Genomic DNA, 13,040 nt, shown 5'->3' with positions numbered 1-13,040 from the left:
CTGAGCTCAGGGCCCCTCAGTGGTCCACGTCGCCAACACCACCCGCCCCCAAACCTGACTGTCTGTTTTCTAAACAGCGGAGTCCTCGTGACCTGTGCAGCAGCGTAAAACCTTCTGCGTGAGCCGCATAACTCGTCACTGCAGGTCTTTGATTTGTTAACGAAGCTTTCGCTGAATGGCGTCCTCATGCGTGTGGAATGTCAGTGTTTACAGAGGAGACGGGGAGAGGGTGCACTCACGGACACGTCTGCCCCCATCAAGCCTGCTCGGCGGTGGACGTCTATCAGTTCAGAAGTCGGCAACTCGCACGAGTCATCCATTCCTCATTTTCATTCGCTCTGACAGGCCCGGGGCTCTGTCTCTTCTCTGCAGTATTTACAGCAGTGGAATCTGTTTATGTCACACAGATGTAAATGTTTATACTCGATGAACGCTGGCTGAGTTTTTACAGTCCAAAAGAGATGTGTTTTGAATGTGTGCAGATAGTTTAGCTTAATTTACTGTCATCATTAGGAATGTGAGATCTGTCTCAGACGCTGGCTATTGTGTTTTAAAGCACGCTGCCAGGTTTACATGTTTAATAGCGGTCTGTTTGTAGCGCCAAACCCCGCAGCATCCTTGTTAGGCCCTCAATGCTGTCTAATGTGGAATACACTGAGTAAATGAATAAAGTGGCTTATAGTGTTTTCTTTACTTCACGTGTGCAATAACTTACTCAAAGCAAGTTTTGCTGGAAACTCCTTTTCAAAATAATTGTGCATTGTGGAACTGAAATACAACTCTGATGAACGACAGAAATGCTAATTCAAAAGCATTCATCTGTGCAGTTTCTAATTGCAGTCCACCTCTTTTACGTGAGCTCTGATGGTATTCAGGAAACACTTTAGAGATGGTCGACACTCATCCCTCAGTTTTGGCCACTGTGGTATGTAACGCAGAGGGAGTGTATATAGACTGATGTAATATGAGGCTGCTAATTAAACAGGGACATACAACCAGTTTGTTTTGGAGTCTCTGAAGTTTGTTTTGCCCTTACTTATGTCCTCTTTTATGATTACCAGGATACAAGGATATAATTGATGTTGACTCTGAAATTATGAAATAAAAATTGCCTTCAAAAGATGTCAACGCTCACACTCAGGGTGTCGGATTCACCTAACTAACACCTCACATCGTTTTCGTTTTGTTTCTTTGCACAGCAAACAAGAGTAGCAGGTGAGATATAACACAGCCGCAGTGCACAGCACATGCCTGGCGTCGCGGCTTACACAGCGTTATCATCCATCATTGTGGATGCTCACATCTTTATTGTTACCATTACAGTTCTGGTTCCTGGTGTGGATGGGCCTTCACGGTGAACCAGGCAGGCGCAGTTTTAGCATAGTTTATCATGAGTTGATATTTTGGTGAAAGAGAAGAGGGGGCAGTAACACCTTTAGGCTGAGGACCGCAGTCTTAATTTGTTAAAGCCATTGACCTGAGCTCTTTCAGGAGGCGAGCTATTTATCATTTCTGCAGCCGTTATTTTTAATGAGTCTGTTATCATTCATTTTAGGGCATCCCACCTTTCCTTGACACAGATAGTATTTCTCTTTATATAGGACATAGGATTTATGTCTCCCTCTCCTCTCTTCCTCTCTCTCTTGGCTTGGAGCTGTCAGCTGCATGGCAGTTTGGGAAGGTGTGATGGGGCACTGCACTCCACCACCACCACCACCACCACCGAGCGCTCCGGGGCCACAGGGATCATCGAGCTCAAACTTTAACCTGCTCTGTGAAATCTCTTACCGCACAGGAAACGTGCCGGCAACGCATCCCTGTTTTTCTCCCAAGAACTCCACTCCAGCGGAGGACGTGCACCCTTTTTGAATTTTTTAACAAACTTTCACAACGCAGTGTCTTACCCAATGACAGTGCGTTGTGCAGCCTGTATGTTGCCGGACGAGGGCTGTCACGAGATCAGATTTTCGCCAGACGATTGTCGCAGCCAAACAAAGTCACGTTAATGATATCGCAATATTTACAGTAAACTGTGAGGAAAAGCATAATGCCATCAGTCAAATTGATCTTTAACTTAATTTTGTGTTTTAGAGTGCCTAACCATAAATGCACAAAAGTGTAAAACAAAAACAAATACACAGAATAAACAGCGAAAATCTGATAAACAAAAGACCCATAATGCATTAAAACTGCACTCGATTATTTACAAGTTATTATCAACATGTGTGTTGCTAAAACAATTTCAATATTTCATGTTTTAATGGTTACCAATAACACGAGCATATCGCAGTCTGAGCACAATATAAAATGTCACTTTTCCTGAGCTAATGTTCCACTAATTGAGTCATTTTAGTTTAATAAGAATGAAGTTTACTGTTTAAATATTAAGCAGAGTCACCTTGTCGACCTCTGAGAGCACCAGGAGCTCTTCATCAGTCTCACCTGACAGATCAGACGCCTCACATTCCTCACAATTAGCCTGGATGTGGGAATGTTTATGGGGGATGTTTATTGATCGCCGTAGAAAGTATCCATTTAAGTGTTTACCGTATTGCCGTTAACAGAACATTATTATAACGCAATACTACTGAAATCATTTTGCTCAGTGCTGGAGTCAGAAGTGGCACTTAAATAAACGTGTCTGCCCACAGTGTGTACATGTCTTGGTCATGGCAGCATTATGCATGTGTTTGTACTTGTACTTTACTAAATGTTGAGCTATGATGCCTGTTCCCTCCAGTGTTGATCTTGGCCATATGCAGAGTTGGCAACAGCACCGTATCTGTACGAACCGTTGGCACACACACACACACAGGACATTGGCTCAAATTTTCTTGCTATAACAGAAATGACCCGACAGGTTTTGCGCAGCGAGATGTTTTCTGCTCTACTACACTTTTGGGTGGTGGTATCAGGAAGTTCGCTCGGTGCCAAACACTGCCTCAGTTCCCCACATCATCATATGCCTCCACTACTATATCCTACTTAACGGGCTTCAACAGAACCCACGTTTACATCTCTACATATGAAAACACGTCTTAATCTACCAGATGATGCTTACAGTGAAGTGGGATAAAGTAACAGACTGCTTCACTAGATAGGCAAAGCGCCCTTCATTGAAAGTTATTGCCAGACAGCCGGGGGTAATACATCACAGCTTTTGTGAGGACAATGCAACGAAGCCGAATCCAAGTACAGATGCATCATAGTTGCACAGTGAGCGTTTTGTTACAAATAATGTTGTCATCAATTTTCATCTTTTGTTTAAACATATTAGTCTTTTGGACAAGATAGGTCATATTTCAGCAGGTTGATAAATTTTCTCCCCTCTCCTCTTCACAGAATGTGCACTTAATTAATTACACAACCTTTAATTGGACAGATTATTCCTAATGGTGGTACAGTGCTAAATGCACAAACTCTGAGAGGGCTCACCAGTAATTATTTTAATGCCACTTTCTCAGCTAGCTGTAATCAGTATATTTCAAATAATTAGTATTTTTCATAGGGTAAGGTAGAGAAAGTCTAAAATAGACAAATTGCATTTACATTTGTGTGTTGGACTTTTTGCAGCTGATCCCTCATCTACTGCTTCATTCCCATGTGCTGAGACTGTACAGTGTTAAGGGGCGTATGATCACCCCCCTGATATTTTACGATATCTGGCGGGATTACCTCCTGTTTAATTACCTCAGTAATGTGCATTGATGTACATGATGGATTTTTACGGAAGCCCGCTTCTTAACTATCGGATGCGGCGACATGAATGATCATTGCTGCCGCAGTGGTCTTAAGAGATAAATTAATAATCGTGATAGAGGAAGCAGAATACAATTAGCAAAATGCATGTGCGGTCAACTAAAGAAGACAAACATGAACGCAAACATGCTTATATGCTGCTGTGTCACTTGAACTGCTGATATCCAAGAGTCACCTCATGGCATTCATAAAATAGCTTTAAAGAAATAAACTGACTCGAGCGATTCAGACCATATTTATTAACTAAAGGGAATATTACATTAAAGTGCACAAACAATGTTAATTTAACCATGTGAGTTACTCTGCAGTGCTGCAGAGGCGGAACAATTTAGAGAGGAAAAAGGGGGAATGATGGCGCTGTTAAAACTTCACAGCTTGACTCTGAGATAAGGAGAGAGCGGTTGGACTAATGGCTGAGGCCTGGTTTGAGGGTGCCGAGGCCTCAAAGTCATATAATTCAAAGCATGTATGTCAGCCTCGCGCTCATTACCATGACTGATCATACTGTCTCGCAGTATCCTGCCCGCCTGGCACCCAGGACCTGCAGGTGGTACTTTATCTAACGTCCATGTCGATTTTTCACTGAAACATTTTCCTCTGCTAAGCAGTCCGAAATCACAGCCCGGCAATGAACAAAGAGCAAAAACAATGCACACAAATGAATAGCTGAACAACTGGATACAGCTTGTGTTTGTCTGAAGTAAAGACAAACAACTAAAGCAACGCAGTTGTACTGGGGCATATCAATTTGTTCTTTTATTGTTAGAAGAAAAGACGATTTCTTTTCAGTAGTAGTGGACAAAATAATACCTTGAAGTGTATTTCATGCATTTTTTATGTATGTTATTGCAGTGAGTGGCCAAATACCAAACCAACATTCCATTTTGACAAACGCTGATTTCATATATCTAAGTGCTCAAACGCCCAAAAATCATGCGTCACCGACCATCATTCTTCCCTCTCCGGCATCGATGGATCTTTTCTTTTCTTTCCTTTTTTTTGTTTTCCCCTCATTCTCCCCCCCCTCTGTCTCTTGTCCTTCTCTTTTATTGCTTTGTACAGCAAAGCACCATTACTGATCCCTTCCAAAGCACAAACTAAAAATCTATCCCGTTGTCATTTGCTGCACCGTGCCATCTATCATCGGGGGTGCTTGGCAGCGTCTCCATACGAGAGAGGAGGTGCTGGAACAGGAGGCAGAGTCAAGGACTTTCACGCGCAACAAAAAACTTGTCACAATTATTTATGGCTCTTGCTGGGACACATAATAGGACACATCAAACTGCTGTTTTTTTGTGTGATGAGCGCCCTCACATCGCTGGCTCCCTTGTCGAAGTGGGTCACAGGCATCTCTTGCCTTACACATACAATTTCCAAGACAATGGCGGAGCACTTGGGGAAGTGACAGTGACAAATACTGGAGCCCCCACGGAAAGCTGGGCAGGCTGTTACATGAGTGATTGCGCCAATAATCATGCGGAGTCGTCACGTGTCCGTGGAGCAGGAGGGAGATGGGCAGCAGGGGTGGCAGGGGGTGGGAAGAGACAGAACGAGAGAGAGGGAGTATATGAGTGTGTGTGAATAAGACAGGGAGGAGCTGGGGGAGCAGCAGGCCTGTGTAGAGAAGTGGCTAACAGGTCCTGGCAAATCATTTTTTATTTCCTTATCATCCATCTCCCACTTCCTCCCCTCAGATGAGTTGCTGCTAAATGACTGTCACTTTGGACGGTGCTGTGATATGTTCTGCTGTAGCGCCCGTAATTGGGAAGGGGTCACCAGTGCCTGTTTCTCTATGTGACCTTTCTTAAACTCGGCCGCCCAGGGAATTGGGCAGAGCCTCAGATTAAATTACTTCTCCAGCGCCTCGGCCCTTCACCTTAAGTGCTGGCACTTGGCTCCAGTTCATGGGAAAGAAGCCCCTTGTTCTCGCTTCAGCGCTTCAGGCACCAAGAGCAAACTTGCCCGGTTTGCCAGCCCGAGCTAACAGCAGAGAGAGCATCGGCCTGTGCTGCAGATGTACGGCTAAAAGACTTTATGTCTTTACATTACGCTTGCTGTACATTATCAGATGAGCACTCACCGCATTCAGATTGGACCACATTTAAAGCACTTCTGGCGCGATGTCCACGGCAAAACGGCAGTAAACATCTTTGTGCAGGACGATATAGGACGTGGAGCGATGTGCAGGCTAATTTCTTTGTTTCTTCCATTAGTTTGTGCAGTCGGTAAACAACAACAAAGAGTTAAACGTGTAATCATCATCTCGCTGTCAACAATATATCCCCACCCCCTCCCTCCCATCACCACTTAAAAAATGGCACATTGACCTGACACAGCAATGCGAGGAGAGAGGCAGCTATTCACTGCTCTGTTAGATATGATATAATGAGACGCCACCACTCAAAAAGACTGACAGAAGAAAAAACACCACCCAATTGTTCTCCAAACATTGTGGGGACGTCTAAATAAAAATGTCACATTTTGGCTCGCTATCATGCAAATTAATGGCATATCTGGCTGTAAAATAGACATTATGTGAAATCAAATCATCTCCGAAGACATAAAAACGCTCTGATCAAGTGTTCGTCCTCTCCTTTGAGAGCCTTCAACAGCTCGACTACCTCCTCAATTACTTTGGGTGTCAACAGACAGCTATCTGCAATGAGGGCATGTTTTCCCACATAATGACAACTGATAGCTGGTGTCAGACAGGTTATGCTTTTCAATTTGTGTCTGGCAATAATAACAATTACAGCTCATGCAAGTCCTCATTACATTACAGTATGAATTCATTTTGCTGTGCATATTTCCCAAACTCCACGCCTGTCATCTGAGACAGGCAGCAGGTAGAACAACAGGGAATGGAAAACAAAATGTTAAACTCTGCTGCAGTTGACCTTCCGCTTGGAGAAGACTCGTTCCAGCCACATCCAACCTCTGATTCACACATGAATTCGTTCTGGATTTCTGATCTGGCCTCAGCATCTTAGCTGCCGCTCTGTTCCACATAACCAATCCAGAAAGAAAATAATGCATTTGGGAAAACACGGCTTTCAGCTATTCAGTGACACAGACTCTCCAGTTAGTGGAGAAAATCTTATTGCTGTTTAACTAATTATGACAGAAGTCTTTATTTCAGCATCTCTGCAGTATGCCAAGCATGGCAGCTTTATGCATGTGGAGAGGAAGAGCAAAATGTTCAGACTCTTGGCAGTGTGATCTAAAACAGGTGGCGTGGCATGGATTAATTGGTTTAGCACCGGAGCGCGTTGAATCTACACATACAGACAAATATGTACAGTGTTTTTCACACAACGTTCAAAATTATATACTTCTCCATGTGTTGTAGAGTAATAAGTCTCTCGAGAGATTTTATCAGGCAAGTGTTCAGAAGCACCTCCCCACAAAGTCTTACATTTGAACCGAAGAAAAAAGGTGTGAATTCAGCTTGTTAACATCATCGCTAACTTTGTAGGCTAACAGAGAAAACCAGATGAGCAGAGTGCACGGCTACTTAGCTGCTAAACTCATAACTGATAGTGCCCATACAAAGAAGCTTAATGTAAAATTGCTTATTTGTATCTCACCAAACTTAAAACTGTAGTTCAAAATAATACAAAAAATAAACCATCAAAGCTGTAAACACTCACTTTGGAGAAGTTGATTTAATGGTTCAAATTATTTGTCTATTATCTAAAACTGTCATTAATTTATTTTCTCCAAATAAATCACTCGAAAAATCATTTCAGCACCTCTGCCACCACCAGATTAAATTCATTTAACAATTTCACTCTGTTTGGTTTTGGATAACTAAAACGGTGTTTTGTTGCTTACTTCAACCACAAAAGCAACGCGCCTCAGCATCTCTCAGAAAATAACCTGATCCATTTGAGAAATTTGAGTTTAGGAGACTCCTGTGGTTCTGTGTTGAAAACCAGTGAGGTTAATGTTAAAGGTAAATTTTGAGACTTAAAACGTGAGAAAGTACTTTCAACAGCTCTTTGAGCAACTCATAAAAGTGAAAATAAAAATGTAATTAAATGTAAATGTAAAAATAGTTTTAAAAAATAGATGCACAGATGTATAAATCACATTAGGGCCTATCTATTCACACCACAGGAACGTTCCTTGTGTACAAATGTACTCACAGGACTTCTGGGTAATGAAGTTCTTAAGAACAAGACTACAAGTTCGCTGGCATCTCTGTGAGGCTCTGTGAGGAGTTAGATGCTAACATCAGTGTGGCCCCATGTTGATGTTGCAGGTTTAGCATGTATAAAGCTAACAAGGCTTGCAATCTTAGCTTTGCATATTAGCATCCTAACACTTGCTAACTGACGCCAGTCGTGCTTTTCATTCACCCAAAGTATTGGATGAATGAAATGTAATTTTAAGAAATTTAACCTGCTGTGAGCACTAAAGGTAAAGTTAAGGTATCACCAAAGTATGAATAAATGTCTCTGTGTGCTCTTTATCTTTTAGTTTGATTGTTTGTATTGAATTTTGCCTGAACTCTAGGCTAACTCTAGTCTGACTCTGGATTCCACAATTGATTAAACACCTCCTCCAGCAACATGGATTCGTGAAAGTGAATATGAAAACATAACATTCAGAACTGGCAGACCAACTTTAAAAGTGGGTCATTAGAGCAACAGTACACCCGTAAACAGGAAAAGATGGTTGAGTTGAGGGTCACTGCTTCCGTCATTGAGCTGCAGCCTCTCACTTTCTGCTTGGCATCCAGCCCTGTAAGTCTCTGCCCTCAGTCTGGAGACTGGCTTGGCATATACAACAAAGACAGACATGTCGAGGCTCCATTTAGTGCTCCACGGTACAAGGCCCACCTACTCTGAAATGCTTGTTTTCATTCAGTGGCATGAGCTAGGGCATTGTCCACCTGACAGGACGTCCCCCTGGAGTGTTCCTCCAGGAGATAAATGGACCTGTTTCTATACTTCTGTGCTGCTAACCTCTCCTTCACTCACTGATATGGAAACTTCCATCCATACCTCCAAGTAACATTAATTAGTGACAGCTGATATGACCATTGGGTGCTCACAGAAGCTGCCAATTAAGAGAGAGGAGAGAGTCCAGATTCATTGTTTCAGGAGGCGTTTAGTGAATCTGAACGACAGAAGTGTCATTGGTGCCGTCCAAATCGTGTTTTGTTCTAATTTTAATTCACATATGCACGCAAAATGTTCACACTGCAGGCTGTCATAATGAACAGCATCATCGAGATGAAAAAAACACAGTAGAGTTCAGTAAAGACAGGATCAGCTTTATTTCCGGTCCGATAATAACCCTTCATATGGCTCAGGACCTCTCCGTATTTTAGACTTTTCATACCTTTAATCAAGACTAAGAGTCTGCAGCCAAGGTAGCAGCACTGTGAGGCTCTACTAAGACACAACGCTGTTTTGAGCAAAATGCTACCACGTTACTACCAACGCCCATGATCCCTGAAGGTCCACGAGCGCCACTGCCGCTAGCATGACCAAGAATCTCACTGCTTGAAGTTGAGACTACGCAGCGAAATCCATCCCCAAAGTACGTGCTTGTGGTACTGCACTTACCCCTGAAAGAGGGGCTGCGTGTCAATGCTGGGGCCGCGTGCTGCTACCCACTGTGGCCACCCTGCTGTCCACAAGGCTCTGGTTCATCCGGTTTTCTGATCAGCGTCAAACCAAAGCAGGATTAAGAAAAACGACAGAGGCTCTATAACAGTGCCCTAACCAGCCCTTATTAAAGGATTTGTTCTGACCGTATATACTGCTCTTCCATACTTGGGTATGCTGTGACTGTGCCAGTGCGTGCAACAGGTCATCAAAAGCACAGATTCTTCAAAATGCTCCACAACAATACATTCTAATAATACATATTTTTGGAGGTTAATCTGAAATGATTAGGACTTCTCTGAAGCCAGCAGTAGACGCTCAGAGTGGTCAGGGTTGAGGCGTGTTTGGGGGATTTAACATATTCCTCCAACCTCTTTGCTAATTCTGGCTGACATCCTCCAGCGGAGGGATTGCATTGCACTGGCATCCGTCTGTGTCTGCTCCTTTTAAACACCATCCATGTGTGGCCGGAGCTGCGTTTGACAATGACGCAGAGTGATGCCCCCTCAAAAGCAGAGAGTGAGGGAATCTGTGATGAATCACGTCCCATGGAGGAAAAACGTGTTAAATAGTACTTGGACACTGCAGCATGATAATTTTCTATCACAGCAGCCTATAAGTATCTGACAAGCCCTATGCTGACTCGGCAGTCTGTTACAAAATGGCAGGCGTGCCCTTTATCTCGGTACATGTTTCACGGCAATTGGACAATCAGCCACTGCAGTGAAAATCCATAGTATTGATCGGCCTGTATCTTCTCTATAATTCTCCAGCAGGAAATCCCTGATGACAAATTATATCTGCACCAGTTTTTGATTGGTGCTTTGATGTAAGTGATCTCCAAGGGCAGACTGAGGAACTGGTTGAGGCTTTATTAACTGGGTCTAACCTGCCCCCTTCCTCGTCTCACACCTGCCCGAAGCCAGGCCTTCAGTCAGACAGTCAGACTGCAGGCGAGCAGTCAAAACTGCTTCAGCAGAGCAAAAAAAAAAAAACAAAACTTACTGACTATGTTTAATTGCAATCAGATCCGCAAAAGGAAATGGGATCTTTTTTTCTCACTTCACATTGTGGATCTTTTATCTCCTGTGTACTATATCCAGACTTAAAATAGCCTATTACTTTTTTTTCATTTTCACCATTAAGGCTCAATACTGCATTAAAAATGTTATTTTCATCCTCATCCTCCATGCTACTAGCTTTAACTCACATTGCATTATTCATAATACGTCACCTCATGCCTGTCGTCCCTCTTGTTTCTCTCAGTATGTACCCTGTCTGTAGTATCTACACGTTTTCTGAATTTTTATGCTCTTTTGAGTTTTTTCATTTATATAATGCAGGGATATTCTGAGCATTTCACTTTCAACCAGATGGCTGACTCTGACCACCTCACTGATGCCACTTACTTAATGTAGGACCTGCTTAACCCAATCCTTGCTGTACTGGTATTTTTAAAGCAAGTGGCTGCTATGCGGTGGTTTTAGGATTCAGCGTGCGCATCCTTGTCTAAAGGTCAAGGGTATGTGGACAGTGGTAGGAGTGTGTTGGGTGCTTACAGGTATGTGCCACCCAACAAAGAGCTATGTGAATTTATTTGTCCAATCAGCGCAACCATCCAGTTGGCTACACACAATTGTTAAACTCATGTAGCGCAGACCTGCGAGTCAGTGAAGCCATTTGGAGTTTGGAAACAGAAGTCAGAGAACACTGAACACCGTGATCTCTTCAATTCGCCTGAAAAGTGGACTGTGGGTGCCTTCAAGATGTAACATGATCGCCCGTACCTGCTTCAGGAACTCTGAATTTAGAGCTGTACATGCAGATCACCCAACATAATCATCTTAGAGAGAAATGCATGCGGGCTGTTAGGAGGAAGAGCTGGCTGTGAAGGTGACTGTCTGCCTCCTGCATCTACACTTCAACAAATGCAAGTCAGGACAAGCGTGACACAATAAATCCTGAATCAGATATCTCGCAACTTTTTCCTGTTTATTTCCATCTCAGGGCAAAGTCATTTCCGTATTTCATTACAATACATATATACTGTATACAACACATATACTGTTTTTCTTTATCCTCTATCCTGAGCTAGTCGCTGCCTTTTATTGTGACTATGTAAATGGTGCTGCCGTGTTAAGTTTCAACTGAACAGTTTCAACAGTCAACGTAAGCGGTCATCGCATTCAAGCAGATCCTACGACGTTTCCTCTGCCTCTGCCATAATGGTGGAGCTACAGTGGAGTTTCGCCATCTCCTCCAATCTGCTGTTTATGAACGTAAAGCAAAGAGGTGGAAAAGGCAGCACAAGACAAATTAAATGTGATAGTGTTCTCTATTGATTCTAAACAAACACACGCTCTTTCTCACTCTCTGCTTTCAGCGCTTCATGTGTATAACGAGCCTTATCATTATGCACTATGTACTACTGCCTTTTTTCCTTAGTTGATAACCCTGACCACAATGCACTGCTCAACACACTGGAGTGCACACATCAAGAGGCCTCTTCTAATCCTGCCGGGGTACTTAGCAGGCATCAAAATTGGCGCAGAACTTTTCCGAAATCCCCTGTCATAAATCCGATGATTTTTGAAAGGAGAAGGGGAGAGAGAAAGCCCTTTATTGGAGAGTCGTGTGTGTGTGTGTGTGTGTGTGTGTGTGTGTGAGGGGGGTGGATAATGTTGGACATAATCCAGCCTCTGACAGAGGAGGAGGGGTAGCCAGCATCGTTTACAGAGAGGCATATGCTCCCTCCCGTCACACAGACATGAACTACAGCAAAGCAACCTTTTACCAGCCAGTCAGAGAAGGATAATCTTTCCCCTCGAAGCACAATGCAGGAGATTACATGGAGAACATGTCAGTCTGCACTGGATTTGCTAGACACTAGATCTCTTGTCCCTATCGATTTGCAGGCTGCTCATTCATGTTTTCACACGGGTCTCACAGGCATAGAGGCCAAAAGCATATGGTCGAAGAAGCAGCCATTCTTCTCTTTCTGCTCTCTCGCTCTCTTTGTGTGATTAGGTGCTTCTGTTTACGTGTGTGTGTGTGTGTGTGTGCACGCATGTGTGCGCTTCAGTTTTGCACCAGCATTTGCACATACATGATCGCAATGATGTCAATGTAACACCTGCTCCCGGGAAATGGGTTTTGTAATCACAGGACAAGTTAACCTCGACACCACAGACTGCAGATGTTGTAATCCCTCGTGCTATTCTGTCGCTGTTGATTTGCTTCGGTGCGAGCACAATCATCGCCCTCATTTTAGGGGTTATAGTTTTCCCTAAAGCTTTGCATTATTAATCAATTATTACATTGCACGACCCCAACACAAATAACAGAAGCTGCTGCAGTTTACACACTGCTGGACCCAGGTGTTTAGGACGTTCTCTATCATAAACACGCTCCTTCTTGTGTGTTTTTTCCTAATGGATCACAGCAATTTAAGTGGAGGGAACAAAGCTCCTTTGTTGTGAAGTAAAGCAGCTCACGGAAGCATAGCTCCTTGGTTTATTGAACACACATGTGCCTCAACACCTACACCACTTTGACAAGTCAGCAAACCATCCGTTGATATGGTAGCCAGTAAACTGCTTGTTGCATAACGCAGCTATTAAAGCAAAGTGGGGAAAAAGGAAAAAAAGGAGCCAACAGCAAACT

At 43.3% G+C, this 13,040-nt stretch overlaps 1 long non-coding RNA gene across 1 annotated transcript in view; it reads right to left on the bottom strand.

Annotated features, from left to right (window-relative positions):
- Positions 1 to 13,040, bottom strand: part of LOC124063354 — a 55,490-nt gene that overhangs the window by 27,320 nt on the left and 15,130 nt on the right. The window lies entirely within an intron of this gene.

Source organism: Scatophagus argus, chromosome 8 (genome assembly GCF_020382885.2).
Source record: "Scatophagus argus isolate fScaArg1 chromosome 8, fScaArg1.pri, whole genome shotgun sequence".
Lineage (NCBI taxonomy): Eukaryota > Metazoa > Chordata > Actinopteri > Scatophagidae > Scatophagus > Scatophagus argus.
The sequence above is the reverse complement of the archived record's forward strand: the minus strand, read 5'-3'. Positions and strand labels throughout refer to the sequence as shown.